Below are 20,741 nucleotides of genomic sequence, written 5' to 3'. Positions count from 1 at the left end.
GATTGGAAGATATTGGGAAAGTACTGGTCGCCAAGAAAGCAATTGATTGGACAGCGGCTTAAGTAAATGGGGGAGTACTGGGGTGAGAGTGGCAACGTAGCCCAGTTATCTTCATAAGGCTCCTGCCCTCGCGGGTTCTCCGGCAGCCGGTTAATACCAGCTAGTTTTAAAAATGTGCGTTGCTCGTGCGGTGCTAAAATAAGGCCAACCCAGAGCCCGTGTTTGTATTTTGCATATTGTGAGGCGCGCTCCAAATTTCTCGGTGGTGTGCCTTCTTCTTCCTAACCGCATCAGCTCCAGTGCGATGTTAGGATACTGGGAGGCGTAGGTATTAGGTGTAAAGTATGCAACCCCCAGCTTTGGGCGTTTGAGGCATTGAACGTGTCAGGCTCTAAATAACCGCAACCACGAGGCAGCCTGTGTCCTGAAGTGCGAAGAAAGGGGAGATGATGTGGCTTAACGTAGGGGTTATCTCAGAGAGCGATCCATCTCATCACTTACGGAATAGAGAAAAACCTGACATTTAAAAGTGCACAGGGAGCAACGCGAAAAATACTTTTATTGTATCTATGGGTCAGCTGGTCTAAAAATAAGTTAGAACTCAACGTAATTTTCCTTAACCTACATTTATACTTGTTAAAAGTCAAAATAATAGGTGAACTTAAATAAAAAAAACTTTCTATTGCATATAACATGGGAACAGAGGTAGCTAGAGGGGGCCACCGCTTGGCCACACGATCACATACTGTGCCAGACAGGAAGCCAAGATTGGACCTCTTCTTCTGGCTTCAGAACAGTGATTTTTAGCCACTAGAACACGCTTCAATTAAAACAAAAGTTTGCAGCATTTATGAAGCCCATAACTAAATAAAACACAGAAAAACCCCAAAATATTCCAATTTATATGAAGCTAAAAAATAGTCATCAACTAATATTGTTTATCCACGCACACTCCCTTCCCTCACACGCCATTTCGAGTCTTTGAGCAGTAAGGCATGGCAAGTCTGCCCAAGATAGAAGGTGTCGGTGTGAGGGGTTTTATGACTCGGTATTTTCTGCCTGAAGCACGTATTTTTTCTTCCTTCTAAACTATGCCTACCTGCAGTGCAAGTCAATGGAGATTCGCCATTCTCCTTTCCATCCACGTCCAACCCCTCCACCCCCCTTCTTGGGTGTTCCCTAATATTCTAATATTATGTGTCTGACACACAGAGATCTGACAGACCGGGGCGGGGGCGGCGTTTGATAACTTCTGTCTTCTAGTCATCTGTAGGCAGAGAGCTGCGGATTACACTGACTTACCCTACAGCCCCTGCGCCGGTCCGGGGATGCGAGCCAAGACCGGGGAGGGTAAGCCCAGCCGGGGGCTGGTCCCTGGAGCCCCTCCATCCCCCGTGCTTCAGTCAACCTGTCCCCTCGGGCAGGGATCCGCTGCCACCACGCTAATGGGCAGCCGTGTCTGCGTGAGATTAAAGCCGGGGCGGGCGCCCCGGGCCGCCGCCCCCTCACAACACCGGGACTTCTTTGATAAGGACAGGTCTGGCGCGGGGGCTTTGCGCTTCTTTATCAAACACACCGCCCCTGGCAGCGAGTGATGCCCAAAGATCCGAAACCTTAATAACAAATATAAAACACATCCGCCGAGCAGTAAAGCCTTTTCAGCTCTTTAACCCCCGGGCTCCTGCAATGATTCGCATTAGAGCAGCTCGGCGCGTTTGCTTCCTACAGGTAAAAAATCCTTTTATTTGGGGCAGTGAGTTAAATATCGCCCCGAAGCTCGCATTAAATTGCACACAAAGTGGGCTGCGTAGGTTCACAATACCAAAGTAGTTAAAAAATGCACGCTACAAAGCCACCCAAATATTCCATTGTGTGCTATTCAATGGCAAATGGGTATAAAAAGATTAAAAAGTCAATCGCACATTTCTTCGACACAAATCAATTCACACGCACTCCGATGGCGTGACAAAGTAGACACGAACGAACAAAGTACACAAAAGGCACTTGTACACACTGCCTGGAGGCTCAGAGGGGACATCTTGCGAACTCTGCTGACACAAGCCAGAACTGTCAGAGACCCCCAGCCCGTGATGCACGGACACGAGGCAGCCCGAGAACAGGGTCCTGTCCAGAGAGCTGTCTGTGCCACGAGACAGGACGGTGGCACCTCAGAAGCCCCCTCCGTGCACCCCCTGACTCCTTCAAAAGCGTTTATTATGAACGGTTTAACCAATGACGCTTGCGGACATAGAGCTAGCCTATACTAACTATATGCATTAAGGGACTTTTTAACCGACGCTATCAGTTGTCATCCTGTCTTTCCTAAGTGCGTGCTTGATGCAGCCGAGCGCCTATAGCGCCTCGCTTCCTTTAGGTGGGAGCGTCTAGCGTCCTTCGGCGCACCGCTGTGCGGTACTCGCGCTGGCTCAGTACGCCGCCAGATGTGAGTCCGCGTCCGTCAGTCCGTCTCAGCAGCTCATTCTCGCTGGCAGCCAGTGGGGCCCTCTAGCTGGGAGGATAGTTATGTGTTGGATTGTCCTGCCCCCGTCCTTGTGCCCCACCAACACATATGCTGGCAGTGCCAGGAAGTGACACAGAAACAGTTTACACTTCACCTTGCCACCACCTTCATTTGTCCTACTAGCTCTCTTTGCAGAGCAAAGTCGCTTTCTTAAATGTTTAACGCTTTGTCTCTGTGTGTGTGTGTGTGTATATATATATATATATATATATATATATATATATATATATATATATATATATATATATATATATATATATATATGTGTGTATATGTGTGTGTGTATATGTTTGTGTGAATCTACATTTAAATATACAGTATATACTTATACACACACATATATACATGTGGGTATATATATATATATATATATATATATATATATATATATATATATATATATATATATATATATATATATACACACACACACACATACGCACATATATATAGATACAGGCACACACTCACTTCTACCTTTATCTTTGGTAGGTGGCTCCACTAGTGTTATCTGGGGCCAAATGTGCGTCCCTTCCTCTAGATTTCACCTCTAGTGACTCCACTGCCCTCGGCTGCTGATCCGACTCGTCCTGTTCATCTCTGGCATTACATCAAGCGCCCACAAGTATTTGTGCTGCGTTTGTGGCTAGGGCTTCCAGGCGCTAAATCTCCAAACAAGCACATTAGGTGGAGAGAGCAAAGGCTGATCGGATTCCCCACCTGTGTGGCCACAGTGGACGTCTGTAAAAGGAAGACCTGAAAAGGCAGAACCCAAGCAGTGTGTTTACAAATAAAGGACAGTCTTTCCTAAGCAGGGGCAAATATATTTGGGGCATGCTGTGGCGGTGTCTTGCAGGTGTGTGCGCCAGCTGCTCTCAGGAGGAGAGGTGCCTCGGAGAGCATCTGCTGCTGGTACGGGTGCCACCACCTGCCACCTGCCCTGGCACCAGCCGGACTCCACTCCCTGACTAAGCCTCACTGTTCCCACTAATCTGCATGCACTGGTAAAGTTCGGGGGTTGCAGGCACGGTCAAGACCCCTTCACCTGACCTGATCTGAAGGTGGGGGAGTCTTTCCACGCTGACCCCCAGCGAGGCGAGTAGCAAGAGAGCCCTGCAGTGCCAATAATAAACAAACGGATGACGGGCACCTTTAAAATGTGGTAAAAATAATTCATCAAAGAAGAGGCCACGAACAAAGTGAGTGGCACACGTTTTTTTGAGTAGTTAATTAAAATCTGCCTCTGGCGACGAGTATTTCTCTAAACCCCAATTTAATAAGATATTCATATAATCAATTGAAAACCGTTGTCTTATATCTGATTGGAGGGAATTATCGCCGATGGCATAAATCATAAAATAGCACGATTGTTTCTGTTAAAAAAACGCGGTTCTCACCTGGGGTGTGCGCCTTCTGGGGGTGCAGGGGAGCCGCGGTTCTGCCACCGAGCTGTGCGCACCCAGTACTCCTGGGCGCTGCCGCCTTCGCCCGGTCCTCTCAGGTGCCGGGGACGCCTCACTTTCTCCTACATATAGATTTGCTTATCTGAAAAAGTACCCCCAGGCCTCGCGCCCCCTCCCAACACACACTCACGCAGATCGGTCTATTTGTTTTCCTCCCCTGTGACGTGAGGCAAAACACCGGCCATATGGTCGCAGGTAATAAATTGCTTCTAAGTGTAAACACGGCTGCTCCTGCCGAGCGGCCCTCTGTCTGCTGGCTCTTTGGTGGGGGAGGGCGAGGGGGGGGGGGGGTGAGGGGGGGCAGACCTACTCACCTGGGCCGCACTCACACTATAAGGGGGAGACTTAGGGGTGCTTGCTTTGCACATTTACGTCGTGGACACCCCACTACAATCAAGGGGCAACCGAAGGAATGGGACGAAAGGGGCAGGAGGCTAGGACCCCTCGCCAGCTCAACACACCACCCCTGCGATGAATTCTTAGGGTGAAGGGGGCAGCGCCCCTTCTCGGGCTATTAAGAGTCCGCTGGGATGTGCTCTGAAGGAGGGGGCATCCTTCCTGAGCACATGTGGAATGACTGGGCTTCAGGGCGCTGCGTGGCTGTGTCTCCGGGGCGCTGGCAGTCGAGGTTCCAGATGTGGCATGCTGCCGGTGCGCGAGGCCGGTGTACATTAGATCTGCGGCTGATAGCGCGGGCGGGAGATTACGGACCCGCCTCCGTAGGCAGGCAGCTCTCGATTAACGCCAACAGACCCTAAAAGAAGCCTGGGCTGCAACGGCGCTATGCGCGAGCGCAGCGCACACGTGGCGGCTGCAATGGGGCAGAGCGAGCACCCCCCCCCCCTTATTACCTCAGAGGCTCGTGGTATAAGTCACTATCACGCGGATTTACAAGCCCCTTGCGCCACTTTAGCGTCACTTTTCCCATGTTAAAGATGACGCAAAAGTGGCACAAGGGGCTTGTAAATCTGCCCCATAATAGTCTAATATGTGGCTCCCTCCAACTACTTTTATAATATGTAGCATTACAAAACACACAAATACTCCCACCCAAAAACTAAAAAAATAATAATTACTTGCCATTTCTTTCCAAACTGATCTACTTAGTGGGCTGCACGCTTTGCATTGACGAAACTTCCAGTAACCGTAATTACACACATATGTGTGTGTGAGAGAGAGTCGGGCGCGCGCCTCATACCACACTTTTTGCAGCAGTAAAGACAGGCGTTATCACTTCTTTGCTAAATTTGGGAGAAAAGGAAGCTGAGACAAGCCGCTGGGATTCGTGTTCCTATCAGCAGTCCACGGCTGATGTCAGCAGCGAGCACTCAACGCACCGAGTTAATTGGCAGTCGAGTGTTCTGATTAATTCGCCTATTTATAATAAACCGGTCAAATTCGCTTTTATTCTTTTTTTCGCGAAATATCATAAAACCTGTCCGTGCCCAGCACTATCACGCAGCAGGAATTTAGGAGAAGGGGGAGCACCTCGGCGCCAGCTCTCTGAGCACACGTGGCCTCTCGCTGCCTGCAGACTTTGCAGAGGGCGAAGGGCCTCTCAGCAGAAGCCCAGTAACCGAGAGCACTTCACACCCTCTCCTGAGTGGCACTCTGCTGCCCGGCGCTCGGCCCTCGTCCTAAAGTGCTGAGACAACAGAGCCCCGGGGCACTGAGACGAAAGTCCTTCTCGGACTCCGGCCAAACAAACCACCCCCTCGCAGCCGCAGGTCCGCGCACCTCCAGCACGGAGTCGGCGAGGTGTTTTCTAAGCTTCTTGAATTTCACAGGCCTACCGCCTACGTAACGACTGTATGCAGTAAATAAACAGGAGACGCTTTTTGCACAGTTGTCTGAAATAATGCCCAGGACAGCAGATAGCTGAGCAGGTGCAAGGACGGGACTGTAAATAAAATAAATGTCTTAAAGACAGGGTCGCTGTCCAGCACTGGCTGGCAGTGGCTAAGCTGCGCCGATCCCCGTCTCTGCGGTACAAAAACGACCCCGCCCACCCCTGTCACCCCCCTCGAGTACACCGTTTGAGACGGCACTTGTTCCAAACACAAGAAGCGCATCTCACACAGTCCAGTCCGCCAACCTCACTCCGAGGAGTGAGCGCACCTCACCCAGCGCCGCCCGGGATGTAACTGGACTGTTGCTGTAGTGCTGGGGGCAGGCGGGCAACTAAAGCCAAATTTCGGGGGGGGGGGGGGGGGGGGGGTTAATTCTTCCAGCCGTAACCAGAGCGGCTGTAAAAAAAGGATGAAAACACAACAAAAGTCTCATTTACAAGTACTCGGTCTTTTAGAGACCTGTGAAGTACTTGGGTGCGGCTGCGATTAAACGTCGCCAGCCCGCGAAGCTGTCTAGCCCGGGCTGACACAAACGACGGGGGGGGGGGGGGGGGGAGGGGGGGGATTAAGCCCGGTGAGACCAATGGGTGTTGCGCGCCAGGCTGGGGGCACAGCTCCCATCCAAAGTCTGCTCTGGCCTCTCTATAGGGCCGCGCCTCACTCACCGCAGCCCTGGGTACCAGGGGACTGTTCTCCAACATCACCCTGAGAGGCATAGACCCCGCCGACAACAGGCTCTGAGTCTGAACCCCTTCCGCGTGGAGCACACCTCACTTACTTAGCCCATTCATTCCGTGGCTCCTGCTTCCCGCTGCCAGCACCACTTCACTCATCCCAGCCCTGCTGTTGCCACCGACAGCTTTACGCATACGCACACAAACCCCGCACAACGCATCCAGAATGGCGTAGTTTAATTTGCGCTCTAAACGACACAGGCGCTGTCAATCAGCACTCCCACTCGAAGCCTCTGTGCTGTTTCCTTATGAAATAGCAAAAACCGAGCCCAACGACCGGCGCTCGACCCTCATACCTGTTGAGCCGCCTCCTCCATGCAGTGTCCCGGGCACGGGGCTGTGGCGAAGTCCCGAGAGGCGCGCGCCTCGGTTTCTGCCCGCCTGGATGCGCACTACCGGAGTTATTTCCGATTAAACAGACTAGATACAGTCCTGTTGTCACCGACTGCGTCAGCGCGATGTACGTGACCGAAGGCTGCGCACGTGCTTTCTTTTCAGGCTGCTTTAAGTCTCTCTGATTTGCCCGAATTCCAACACGTCCGTTATCTTGCATACACACAACGCTTTTTTTCACAGACAATGACTACTCAAATACACAAAACATACATGTATATTGCAATTGATTTGCCATACTCAATATCGATCACATTTTGAACATTTGGCAAATTTGCTTTCTCACAGAGATATGAAAAAGTGCAGTGGTAGGAGACAACAACACAGTCTGACATTCCGACAGCATTGAATGTGTAATTTTATTTTAAGGATATAAGGATGTTGATGTATGCTGTAAACAGATGACAGGTATAAGTAGTCCAGCATATAATGGTTCATTTGTTTGACAGGCGCTCGCATAAGCATTGCAACTTCTCTTTTATTGCTTGGCTCCAAGTGGTAGTCATTTCGTTTCAGAAGAGCTGCAACCCTAAGAATGGCCCGAGGACACCTTGCTAGGTATTCAAACTTTGAGATGTTAGTTAAGATGTCAACCTCCCCCCTCCCCCCGCTCATTGCACTTTGTCGACCTTTACTATAGTTCTTCTTACACAACACATCTCTCACGCCCAAGCAAGGCCACTCTCCTTTCTATTTGTACACAGCGTGCAATAGAGTTCTATTAGAACAGGGTGACCAGGAAAAAAAACTGCACATTCCACAAAAATAGATGTAGGACTACAATTTTGCTGCCCTCTGAAAGTTGTAGAATGATGTAACTGACAGCGCTCATCAACAGGACCACCTTGTACCAAGAGGAATTAGATGCAACTTTTAAACACAATATCTTCTTTGTTAACTAAAGTACTTTCTGCCCTGGGCTTGCTAATTTTGCCCTGCAACATATGAAAGCTTTCCTTCCTCTGAGATCGTCGACAGGGACGTGCTAAATTGAATGACATTTGCTGGATCGGGTACTGAAAAAATGAGATTGCCCCGGCAATCCCATACTCGTAGGGTTTCAAGCCTGGCGAGTGGAGAGGTTAGCATAAATGATGCCTGTCCTTACTTTTCACAGTGTTCTGAAAATGTTTGCTCCTTAAAACATTTTCTTACCTTGATTCACTCTTTCTCATCCCAGACCTCACTATTACAGGGGTGTATGTTATCACAAAACCAACTGTCTAAACCGTAAAAAAACAAAACTCTCAGAGGAACCTCTGAGCCCTCTCCTCCCACCTGCAGCAGACCTATATACTCACATTGCTCGTGTGCAACTATCAAAGTTCCCAGAAGGTTGCATAAGCCAATGAACTCAGGAGAGAGAGGTGAAAGTGTTTAGTTGAGTGAGTGGTAATCTGTGTACATATAATTACTAGTAAGTAATTGAAGAATTACCCTCACATTGACTTCCCTATCCCAGTTATGCTGTTGTGAACATATCTAGGACCCTATTTTAAACATTCCCGATTTATGCCCTTATGTGGTTATTTCAAATCATATCCCATTAAAGGCATAAGAATCATATCCATATTTAGTCATAGCCAATGTAGTCCAAAATCGGCAAGGCTACTCCCATGTACTCCTAGAAAGCACAACGCGTTCCTAAACAAACCAAGCCTCCAGCAGCCCGGGAATTCCCCCTGCTGCGGTATTGCTTTGTCCTAGAACTCCTGGAGTCCTGAAAGAACTGCGAGTTCTTAGTGACGTCTTACGTCCAACCTTACGTCAAACTCGGCACCTTCCAGGTATAAATATACTAACATCTGCCTTAAGCAACACACATTGGTTTGGTGCAGATTGGCTATTTACTTGCCCGACGCCCTGCTAATGCGAGTGCCAAAGGAAGCCGACCCTCCCTGCTGACGCACTGAGAGAGATGCTGTCTTTTCTCCTGCCGAGAAATCCAGCTCCAGTGTTTCCCTGACACCCTTGCGGGTTGCTGGGAGATCGAGTCCTGAGAGAGAGATACAAGACCTCCTTCATTCTATACCCAAGGTACGGAGCTGATTAGACCCTTAGAGAATTCTTGATTCAGATTCTTGGCAAAAACTGTAACTCATCTACAGTGGTAGGAGACAACACAGTCTGACATTCCGACAGGATTGAATGTGAAATTTTATTTTAAGGATATAAGGATGTTGGTGTATGCTGTAAACAGATGATAGGTATAAGCAGTCCAGCATATAATGGTTAATTTGTCTAAGAATGGCCCGAGGACACCTTGCTAGGTATTCAAACTTTGAGATGTTAGTTAAGATGTCCACCTCCCCCTCCCCCTGGCTCATTGCACTTTGTCGACATTTACTATAGTTCTTCTTTATTGACCCTTACACAACACATCTCTCCCACCCAAGCAAGGCCACTCTCCTTTCTATTTGTACACAGCGTGCAATAGAGTTCTATTAGAACAGGGTGACCAGAAAAAAAACTGCACATTCCACAAAAATAGATGTAGGACTACAATTTTGCTGCCCTCTGAAGGTTGTAGAATGACGTAACTGACAGCGCTCATCAACAGGACCACCTTGCACCAAGAGGAATTAGATGCAACTTTTAAACTCCTGGAGTCCTGAAAGAACTGCGAGTTCTTAGTGACGTCTTACGTCCAACCTTACGTCAAACTCGGCACCTTCCAGGTATAAATATACCAACATCTGCCTTAAGCAACACACATTGGTTTGGAGCAGATTGGCTATTTACTTGCCCAACGCCCTGCTGATGCGAGTGCCAAAGGAAGCCGACCCTCCCTGCTGACGCACTGAGAGAGACGCTGTCTTTTCTCCTGCCGAGAAATCCAGCTCCAGTGTTTCCCTGACACCCTTGCGGGTTGCTGGGAGATCGAGTCCTGAGAGAGAGATACAAGACCTCCTTCATTCTATACCCAAGGTACGGAGCTGATTAGACCCTTAGAGAATTCTTGATTCAGATTCTTGGCAAAAACTGTAACTCATCTACTCCTTCCCACGTACTAGGCTTAGGTTAGGTACACCGGGGTAGGCATATCTTAGAAACACCAGTTGAGTACGTTTAGTCATTATTTTATCATTGTATGTATTTTATCCATTTTAAGTATCTTATGGCTTAGAAACCATATAAATGCTTTTACAGTATTTTTTTTATAATACTCATTTTACTGTACGCACTTTACTTTATGACAAGTATTGCAATTGTGGCAATTCATTTCTCTTGCAAGAGGAAGAAGACTGCTCAATAAATAACCCTTTTATTGAAAACGCCCGTCTCTCTATTTTTCTATATTTCTGGTGAAAAGAAGCATGCACGATTGACTGAGTGAAATAGCTATCTATTGTTTCTGCGACTCTGGAGATATTCGTTATTTCAGGGGGAACAAAGTTGTCATGTTATAAGGTTGTCAGAAGCTAACCCTTCTTGTGTATTCAAGTACGTTTCTAGTGACCTCTGAGCTAGCTGGCACACACAATTATTATTTATTTATTTTATTTATTTAGAAGTTTTCTATAGCGCTAACAAGACCCGAAGGTAGCAGAGCGCTTTACAATAGAGGGAATGAAAAGAGAACAACATGACACAAACCCAAGAAAGCGATCAGCGAGCGACAATTTGGAATGCGGAAAAGTTCGGACAGCAGGACTTCTTGGTAGCAGGATTCAATGTTACTGCATGGGTTCAGGGGACGCTTGCTGATCCAGGTTACCCGCAACCAAGGGAACGGATAAGGCACAAGGATTTGAGTTGGCTCTTGAATTCTGAATAGGACGGTATAGTTCTGATGTGCGGGGGGATGGCGTTCCATATTTTGGGGGCATTTCCTGAGAACGAGCAGTCCGCAGTTCTCTTCTTTCTGCTTTTTGGTAGGATGAGCAGCAGGGAGTTGGAGCTTCTCAAGCTTCTGGCTTGGCCTGCTTTTTTGAGCTTGTTTGCCAAGTATTCCGGTTTGCCGGTGTGGAGGGCCTTGTGGGTGAGGCAGGCCGTTCTGAAGGTGCTCCGCATTTCCGCAGGGAGCCATTCGAGTTCTTTGAGTGCCGGGGAGATGTGGTCAGATTTTTTGCAGCCTGTGATCATTCTCGCTGCCGCATGAAGTGTTGTTTTTAGAGGGGCCAGGTGCGATTTGGGGATGATTAGTTAGGATTGAGTTCCCATAGTCCAGTCTTGATAGAACTAGAGATTGCGTGGCTAGTTTGAGGTCCTTGTTGGAAATGTAAGGTTTGATTTTGTTCAGAAGTCTGAGGTTGAGAAATGCGCTTTTTGCCGAGTTCTTAATGTGGTTTGTCAGGGTTATTTTGGGGTCTAGGGTGAAGCCCAGGGATTTGACGGAGTCGGCTAGCGTGAGGTTACCTTTGAGAGCATCGATCGATTTTAGCCACTCGGTGATTTGAGGGTTGTCTTCTTTGTTTGAGATGAGGAGTGTTTCTGTCTTGTCGGGGTTGAGTTTCAGGTGATTCTTTGTCAGCCAGTCTTGAACTTCATTTAGGACATCGTTAAGTCTGTGGATGTCTTTAAGAGAAGAGGTTTCCAGGTAAATCTGCGTGTCATCCGCGTAGAGGTGGAAGTGGATGTTGGCGTTCCTGAGTAACTTGGCTAGCGGTTCCATGTAGATGTTAAAGAGCTGAGGAGAGAGCACTGATCCTTGCGGGACACCCTTGTTGACCTGCAGGGTTTCGGAGGTGAAGTTCTTCATTTTTTTATTATTTGCGTACGGTTATGTAAGAAGGAGGAGAACCACTTGAGAACTACCTCGCCGAGGCCGGCTCTTTCTTGAAGGGTCATGATGAGGAGCTTGTGGTCCACCGTGTCGAACGCTGCGGAGAGATCAAGGAGTATGAGGAGGCAGCACTTGTCAGCGTCAAGAGAACCATGAATGTCGTCTATGATGTTCAGCATCGCGGTTTCTGTGCTACGGCCTTGTCTGAAGCCGGATTGGAGGGGGTCCAGGAGGTTGATGTGGTCCAGATGTTGCGTCAGTTGCAGGAGTACGCAGCGTTCAAGTGTTTTTGAAAGCAAAGGGAGGTTGGATATTGGTCTAAAATTGTTCAAGTCGCTTGAGTCAAGACCGGGTTTTTTCAGCAGAGGAGTGACTTGCCCCATTTTTAGGCAATCGGGGACCACTCCGCTTTGTAAGGAGCTGTTTATGATTCTTCCCCAGATGGGCGCTAAGGTAAGCTTCATTTTTTTGATTAAAGAGGGGGAAAAGGGTCTGAGACGTGTGCTGATGGTTTGGAGGTCGAGATCAGCGAGATTATCTCAGTTTCCTGGACGGGGCGAAAGCTTAGAAAGGAGTTGGTTGGGAAGGCCGGGTTGCTCTTCTGGAGGTGCGGGTTGTTGATGTCTAGAGACAGTTCGATTTTTAAGACCTTATCGTTGAAGAAGTTGGCGAAGTTATCACAGAGTTCTTTGGATGCCTGCAGGGATGAGGGCCGGGGTTTGGATGTTTGTTGTCTGATTATATTGTAGAGCTCTTTGGGTCTGTTTTTGGATTTGACCAGTGCCTCACGGAAGAAGCTGGATTTTTTGTTTTTGATATGGTTGTTGTACTTCCTGCGGGCAGATTTTAGTTGGAGGCGGGGAATGGCGGTAGGGTTGTTTCTCCACTTTCTTTCTTTGGCTCTCAAGTTTATTCTTTCTGCGTTGAGGTCCGCAGTGAACCAGGTTCTAGATGGAGTGGCTCTACTTCTTTTGAGCTTTAGAGGAGCTAGATTGTCGAGTATGGAGACTAACCCCGCGTTGTAGTGGTCGACGAGGTCATTGGTCGAGAGGTGCAGTGTGTTATTTGGAAGAAGTGAACTTAGCTGACCTTCCAGGATATCTTGGGGTATTTGGGAGAGGTTTCTTGACCATTTGGGGGGGTCTTGCGGAGGTTTAAGCGAGATGATGGGGTGATTGATATGAATTAGGATCATGTGGTGATCTGACCAGTCAACGGGTAGTATGTGGTTGACCGTGATAGAATTCTTTTGGGCAATGATGGCATCCAGTGTGGCTCCTTTGTAATGAGTCTCCTCGGTACAGTGTTGGGTGAGGTTGTTATCATCAAGGAGGCTAGATAGCGATCTGATTAGAGGGTTATGGGTCTCGTTCCATCGGAGGTTCAGGTCACCAAGGATTAAGATTTTGGAATCGCCAAGTGCGTCTTGAGCAATCAGGTTTGATAGTTGTTCTCCAAACTCATTATTTCTGCCCGGGGGGTGATAGAGTAGGTGGCACAGTAGAGAGTCGTTGTCTTTTGTCTTGATGACGGTGGATAGACATTCAAACGAGTTGTACTCGAAGGAGGAGGTTTCTGTGATGCTCCAGCTATCCTTGTGGATGATAGCGACCCCACCTCCTCGTTGTTGTTTGATCCTGTCTTTGGAGATGAGGGAGAAACCGGGTGGAACCAGCATATCTAGGCAGGGAGGGGATGTCTTATTAAGCCAGGTCTCCGTGAGGAACGCAACGTCAATGTCATGTGTGAGGATGGCTTCGGCTAAGTCTCTTGCATGTAGTGAGGCCGATCTGCAATTGATTAGGAGGCAGTTGGTGAATTTCTCCTGATTGCTGGTGGTTCTATCTTTAGTCTCTCTGGGTATAGCGGTGAGGACTGGTAATCTCTGTGGTTTGACGATGGGTAGAACTTTCCGGTGACCTGTGATAACTTGGATTTTGTATTTAGGTGAATCAGCAACGGGGGAGTCGTAGGTGGCGGCTAGTAAGGCTGCTTCCCTGTCTGACATGGGAGCTTCTGATCTAAGCGGCCTGGAGGTTAGGTGTTTTGAGCCCGCTGAAGTGGGAGAAGAAATGGAGAACACGGGTCTGGTGCAGGGGGCTCTTGTTGTTTCGGGTTTTTTTGAATCGGAACCCTGGACCTTGGGGAGGGGATCGAAAGGCTGGGCACTGAGGGCTTTTAAGGGCCCTTGGGAGATGATGGTATTGGCGTGCAGGGGGTCTGGGGAGAGTGTTTATGGGGGTTACAGGCTATACCGAGGTTAGAGAGGATTTCTGATAAACCTAGGGTGATAGTGTCGACCTGATTTTCCAGGGCTGCGAGCCGTTTTGTTATGGACTCAAGGGAGGGGATGTGGGCATCCGGGGTGGGGCCAAGTGAGGTAGGGTTCGCGAGGGAGGGTTGGGCGATAGGGGTCAGGGAGAAGGACGAAGGGCGTTCGGGGGGGCCGGGAGGATGTTTAGACAAAGGGGAGGTAGGGAGGAGGACAGGAGGAGGTTTGGGCATGGATGGTTTGAGGATTGTAGGGAGATTCACGGGGATGAGGCTCGTTGGCTGAAGGCCGACTGTTGGCGTGGGGGTGATTGTCGTAGGAGGCTGTCGGAGACTGAGGCTGGGGGAGGTGAGGTATTTGAAGGAAGGGATAGAGGGAGGGGATTGAGTGTCCTGCTGATGTTGGGTGGCTGTGTGTGGGGGGTGAGGTATGGCTGGGTGGGGGGGGGCCTGTCGGGCTGAATAAGGATCGCGGAAGGGCGTATCAAGGTCTTCTCTGTTAGTTGTGGTCGTGGTCGGAGGCGGCGTTGGGGCGAGGTTAGAGGGGGTTGGGAGGGCTGACCTAAGTGTGGGAAATATGGAGTCGAAAGCTTCCAGGTTCTCGTTGTTGGCTTGGATGAGGACCGTGCCATTGGTGAAGATGGTCACGGTTATGAAGCCTCTACCAGCTGATCTGAATGGGAGAATCGCGGTTAGTATGCAGCTGTGGAGAGTGGAGGTTGTTTTGGCGATAAGCATCCGCGATCTAATCGTGGAGACCCAGTATTCCGGTCTTTCAGTGTGGAATATTAGGTCCATCTTCGTTGGTCCATTGGAGGCCGAGTGGTAGATGTCAGTGATTAGGGTTTCTTTATGATTGCGAATGAGTTTCTGCTTGAAAGTGCGTCGCAACATAGTAGAGAGGAGTGGGGGGAAAATGATGGTGAAGGAGTTCCGGCTGTGAGGTTTAAGGTGGGCAAGTGGAACTGGAGGAGGGGGTGGGGGCTGGTCCCGGGCCATCGTGGGTGAGGTGGAGGGGGAGCCTGATTAGGTAGCGGTGTGGCGCTAGGAGCTAGGATGGCCCGGAGGGCAAGCGACTGGTCGAAGGGGCGGCTCAGTAGGACACGTGATTAGGAATCATGTGGGGATTTGTAGGTCCTCCTAGTCCGCTATTCTGAGCAACGGCGTGCAGGAGGTGGTCGGGGCAGGGCAGATAGACCAGGTGCCTCTGCCTAGGTGGAGGAGGGAGGGGGGGATCTCATTTCCCTATGATATGCTTCCCCGTGGCAGCCAGTAGTGTAGGGGGAGGGAAGGCTGAGCTAGTTATCAGCTATTATGGGTAAACACTTTATTAATATGTAAGATGTAGGTTGTAGAGATGACAATTTATTTATTTTCTTAATGCATCATTTGCTATCCAGTGTTAGTGAGAGTTGTCATTCTGCGCCTTTCCCATTATTCAATTCCCCCTCTTCTTTCCCTTCCTTTCCTACTCTCTTCCTTCTCTTTATTTAGTATTTTTTTTTTTTTTTGGAGTCCTACTTCTATTTTTCTGAGGTGTCCCGGTTGTAAGATCTCAGGATTTGGACACACTGGCGATGGGGCACGGGCCCCTGTAACTCCTCCTTGTGCACCCCGTATCTTCCAGTACCTCTCGGGGTGGAAAGAGGTGATTCCGGTGGAGGCTCTAGTCAGGCGACGTCCTCTTTGGCCGCCATTTTAAAGTCAGGCACGGGGCTGGCGGAGGCAGGAGACAAGGGGCTCTAATGAGGAGGCTTTGATTACTGGAGTAGTCGGGGCAGAAGCTTGGTGGTGCCCAAATAAGAGTCAGTAACTCACGGGGTCGAAGAAGAGCAGCTGTGGAGTGGGCTCCGGTCAGGCGACGTCCTCTTTGGTCGCCATTTTAAGCCAGGCGCAGGTTCGACATCTTTTGGATTCTTGGGGCTCCGGCGGGAGAGTTTATTGACTTCCAGTGATGATCGGGGTTGTTGCTTGGCGCCCTCATCCCTTTTTGAACTTATGGAACCTCGGCGGGTGGAAGCCGCGGCTCAGGGTGAGGCTCTGGTCAGGCGATGTCCTCTAGTGCCGCCATTTTGGGGACAGGCGCGGAGGGCAGCGTCGGCGGAGAGTCCCTGGGCTCCAGAGCAGGAACTTAGATCTTCCAGGCTGGTCAGGACTCTACAGTTCAAGATTCCTCGTGCTGGTGTTGCTGCAGGATCCGGAAGCGGTCGGCTGCAATTGTGGGTGAGTGTCCTGGGGTTGCAAGGAGGGCAGTGGGCGCCGATCACCATTGAGCGTGATCAGGCGGCAGGTCTCTGCTCTCCTGTAGCGGGACAGGCTGCACTTTTCCGCCACGGATTCCGGTCGCGTTCCTGGTGCTGGGTGGCGCTGGGGGGGGCTCTGTTTAGAGACCTAGTTGGCCTCAGTCCTACGTCTACACTATCGTTTGTTATTCCAATGCGCAGAGCCTATTGGGAATATAGTAACTACACTACAATGTAGTGTAATTTGTGAAGGTTGAAAGTGAGGTGTGCTCTCACATTCAGTTTACTTGCAAGATACAAGCCACCACATTTTGTGAAATGTTTAGTAACTGTCGCAATATCTTGTAATATTACAATGCAATAAGGACCTGATCCTTTACCAGAACATGATAGTTGTATTTCTCTTTGCCATCATTGGCCACACAGAATTATGTATATCAACAGCAGCTACAGCTATACTGTCTGTTGTTGGAAATCCATGTTCACCTTTGTATAAAATTCTTGTACTTGGTCTCCCCTGGTTAATATCCTACCTTGTAGTGCAAAGAATCAACTATTTAGAAAAAGGTGGTGAAAAGGCTGGCAGTGCCTCATGGGAGCAACACCATGGGAGTTTACAGATAGGTTCTTAACCATAAACCCAGGTTCTCATCATCAGCGACTGCCATGCCACAACAAAAAAAGTGTAGAATTGAAGAAAAACGTAAAGAAAAAGTGAAGTGCTCAGTGTGGTGAATCGTAAGATCGGCACTCGGATAACTTATCCGTATGCCCACCTATTCTGACCCAATAATGGAGTAGCAGAAGCTGAATGTAAATACAGCTACACCAGAACTAAAAACGAGCTAGACAACCACTAGCTGTACTGTTTTATTCTATGCTGGGGGTCTGCTCACATTAAAACCAAGACTCACTGTTGCCACCTATCTATTTTTGTCATAAAGGGCCAACATGTTTCATTGCCATGATTGAACTTACGGCAATTTCTTCAGGTTAAGGGTCAGTTCTCGCCACACTGCAACAATCTTTATATGCATTTTACTGGGTTGTTGCCCCTCCTGGGCATACCTGCTACCCCCTCTTTTTCTTTTGTAGAATGTGTGTACGAGTCCTCACTTCTAAAATATATTGCCACAGCTGCTTATCGTCAGCCAGGACTCCTAAAGTGTATGGCCTTCATTCAACACAGAGCGAAGGCCATACACTCTAAGAGACCCAGCTGACGATAAGCAGCTGTGGCAAAACTCATCATCATTTTATTGACAATTCTCAGTATCACATCTCTCCATCGAAAACATTAAATTACGATTGCTCATAGAAATTATTTTAATCTTCCTTCAACATATGTAAACATCGTGAAATATATTAAACAACAAGTGCTTTAACCTTTGCTTACCCCCTATCCCTTCCTTCTCCCCCTCCCCTAAGCCTACCTCCCATGACCCCCACTCCCCTCCCCTTCTGCCTACCACCATCACTAGCAGCTAGACCAATCAGGTACTGTGATGAAAAGGGAGCCCTCCCTCATGCCTGCTCTAGTCAAAAGAGAGAATTAAGGAACTCCACAAACATCACAGCAAGAAAAAACAAAAACATAGTTAACTCTCTTCCACATACATAGAGTTTACTCATGGGTTTGCAAAAATTCTTTAGTCAGAATCTCTGATGAGAAAAAGTGGGGGCTTTCCCTCCAGATTACTTTAAGTTTGTGCGTATTCAATAGAAACACCTGCGCTCCCTTATTCTGAAACAGCTGAATTAGCTGGCGGAGTCGCCAGCGGCGTTCTACTGTTGAATGACAATAATCAGGCCTTACAAAAAAGGTGTGGCCATTAAAAAAGCGTTGTCGATCTGGGCGGGCCTGGTGAAGGAGGAAATTTCCTAAATAGATCAAGATAGCTCAGGGTTTATTCCAACTGAAGATGAAGGTTTCTTCCGCTTGAATGGGAACCTATGAGCACACTGTATTTCTTGAGCCCAGTCCCAGTTCCCCAACTCAGGGAGAGCACCTTTCAGAAGATCAACAATGTATTTTAAAACATCGTTCCCCTCAACCCCTTCTGAAATGCCCAAGACCCTCAAGTTATTGTGTCTTATTTGATTTTTGAACTCCTCCAACTTCCAATGAGTGTCTGACATTTGACCCTCCAGTATTATTTGAAAATAAACATGTAGGAAACGAATACAAGGTGGATCTATGTGAGCAACAATATGTGTCCAGAAACCAAAAGTTATTCAAAAATATATTATTTTATTTCTTGATTTTTAATATAAAAGAGTCGTTTTTAGAAAAATATTTTCACTATAAATTCAAGTAGACCCTCCAGGGACACTGTCAACTACTTATGGGTTATGCTTCATTTTCCAACACATTGACTCTACTTTCAACCTCGGCAATTCTTCCCAGAAATTCAGAGCATGTTTTTGAAATCTTCCGTGTGGCTCTCTGCAGCTTCTGGCATGCTGTCTGTACCCTCCGACTTTCAATGTGCGTTTTGTCTCTATGGGTCATGATGTTTTGATATATAGAGTCTAAGGAGGCAGGTTAAAACATTTTACCTATATTGTCTCCAGCTGTAGCCGTATTACCTTCTAAAACTGGGGAGACAGAGTAGTCCCAAAGAAGACCCTGAGTTTTCTTTTCCTTTTTGCTGCCTCTGTCATGAGGATTTCTTCCCTTTTTAACTGTGGCCGAAGTTTTGTCATGCCCCCATTGGACCTACTACTACTTACATTGCTGAACAGCTAAAATAAGAAAAAGTGGGGCTAGCTATATGTACAAATAAATCTTTTAGTGGGTGATTAAGAAAAATCATTTCCACTTGTTGTAAGTACAATAATAAAACAATCAATGTCAGAACATGATAGGAACATATTCCTTGACCAAGACACAAAGGTAGCCTTAAAAAAAATGACAGTCAATATTTAGCTTTTCAAAAGGTTCTGTTATTTTGCAGTTTTTAAACCAGTTCAGGCACTGTTGCACGGTCCATGGACTGATTTGGAATGGTTGTATGTCAGAAAATCGAGCTCAAAAAATTTTTCCTTCAAAAATATTGACACTAGTATATCGACTACCAAAATATAGTGTAAGTAAATATACATAGGTAAGTACAGATTCATTATTCTTAATTTCACATATTTGCACCTTGAAGATGCATATTAGGCCAGACAAGAGTGCAGCTATTATTATTATTATTATTATTAATAATGGAAATTTGTATACAGAGAGCGCAACTAAACCCGTAGGCATCAAGGCGCTGAAGATGGTAACCAGAGAGCTCAAATATCAACCAGCAGGGGAATTAGAGATAGGCTTCTTGGAATAACCAAGTCTTGAGTGCCTTACGGAAATGAGTGTGAGAGGAAATCACCTTGAGGTCATTAGGGAGCGTATTCTGGGCGCAAGGAAGCGAAAGGACCTTCCTCCCCACCTGACCTTGGCTATACGGAGGACAGCAAGCAAGTTTTTGCTGGAAGAGCGGAGTGTTCTCCCGGGGACATTATGAGCCACCAGGGCACGAATAGCTTCCGGTCCAGATTCATTTAGGGCACAATGGGTAAGGCATAAAGCCTTGAAATTAATCCTTGCCTACATGGGAAGCCAGTGCAGGTCTTTTCTGATGGTAGTGCCCGAGGAACGTTTAGGAACACCTACAACAAACCGGGCAGCCGCATTCTGCACGGTCTGGAGGCGCTGGATCAGACCACTGCTAATGCCAAGGTAAAGGGCATTGCAATAGTCCAGTCTGGAGGCAATGACCGCTATTGCTACCTGTTTGCGTGCCTGAGGGGAGAGATAGTGAGTGATCTTTCTTAAAATCCTCAGGGCATTGCAACAGGTGGACACAGTCCTACTGATCTGCTTATCCAGAGAAAGGGAGGTGTCCAGTATGATCCCAAGGTTGTGGGCAGAAAATGTCGGCATTGGACAGGCCCCAAGGACAGACGGCCACCAATCCATAGACCAGATCTCACTTTTGCCCCCAAAAATGAGGACCTCCGTTTTCTCGCCATTCAACTTAAGGAAGTTCTTGACCATCCATCCGCGACTGCATCCATACAGTTTTTAAAATAATGCGCAGTTATGCTCACAGATTGGGAGATGGAAGCCATAATCTGCGTGTCGTTGGCATAGGAGAGAACTTCCAGCCCAAAGGATCTTATAAGCCTGGCGAGAGGGGCGATGTAAACGTTAAAAAGCGTCGGGCTCAGTGAGGAGCCCTGGGGGACCCACACTTCACGGCCTTAACAGGTGACATGTACTCGCCTAGCTTGACCCTTTACTTCCGTTGGTCAAGAAAGGAAGCAAGAAGATTGAGTGCGGAACCCTTGACTCTCAGCTCACTGAGTCAGTTAACAAAAATAGTGGGGGACAGGGTGTCGAAAGCCGCCGTAAGGTCAAGTAAACCAGTAAGGTGGTATGACCGGTGTCGACCTTAGAGCGGATGCTATCGACCACCACTGTAAGTGCCGACTCAGTGCTGTGGGTCCTCCGGAAACCGTGCTGTGAGGGGTCAAGAGAGTTGGTACTGTCAAG

The 20,741-nt window shown here is 48.1% G+C and overlaps 1 protein-coding gene across 1 annotated transcript in view; it reads right to left on the bottom strand.

Moving 5' to 3' along the window:
• Nucleotides 1–4,024, bottom strand: part of NKX2-2 (NK2 homeobox 2) — a 104,259-nt gene extending 100,235 nt beyond the window's left edge. The window contains exon 1 of the mRNA XM_086925409.1: nucleotides 3,919–4,024. The gene's annotated coding sequence lies outside the window, so the exon portion shown is untranslated. The remainder of the gene's footprint in view (nucleotides 1–3,918) is intronic.
• Between the last annotated feature and the right edge of the window lie 16,717 nt (nucleotides 4,025–20,741).

Source organism: Lissotriton vulgaris, chromosome 6 (genome assembly GCF_964263255.1).
Source record: "Lissotriton vulgaris chromosome 6, aLisVul1.2, whole genome shotgun sequence".
Lineage (NCBI taxonomy): Eukaryota > Metazoa > Chordata > Amphibia > Caudata > Salamandridae > Lissotriton > Lissotriton vulgaris.
Note: the sequence above shows the minus strand (reverse complement) of the source record. Positions and strands in the feature narration are given on the sequence as shown.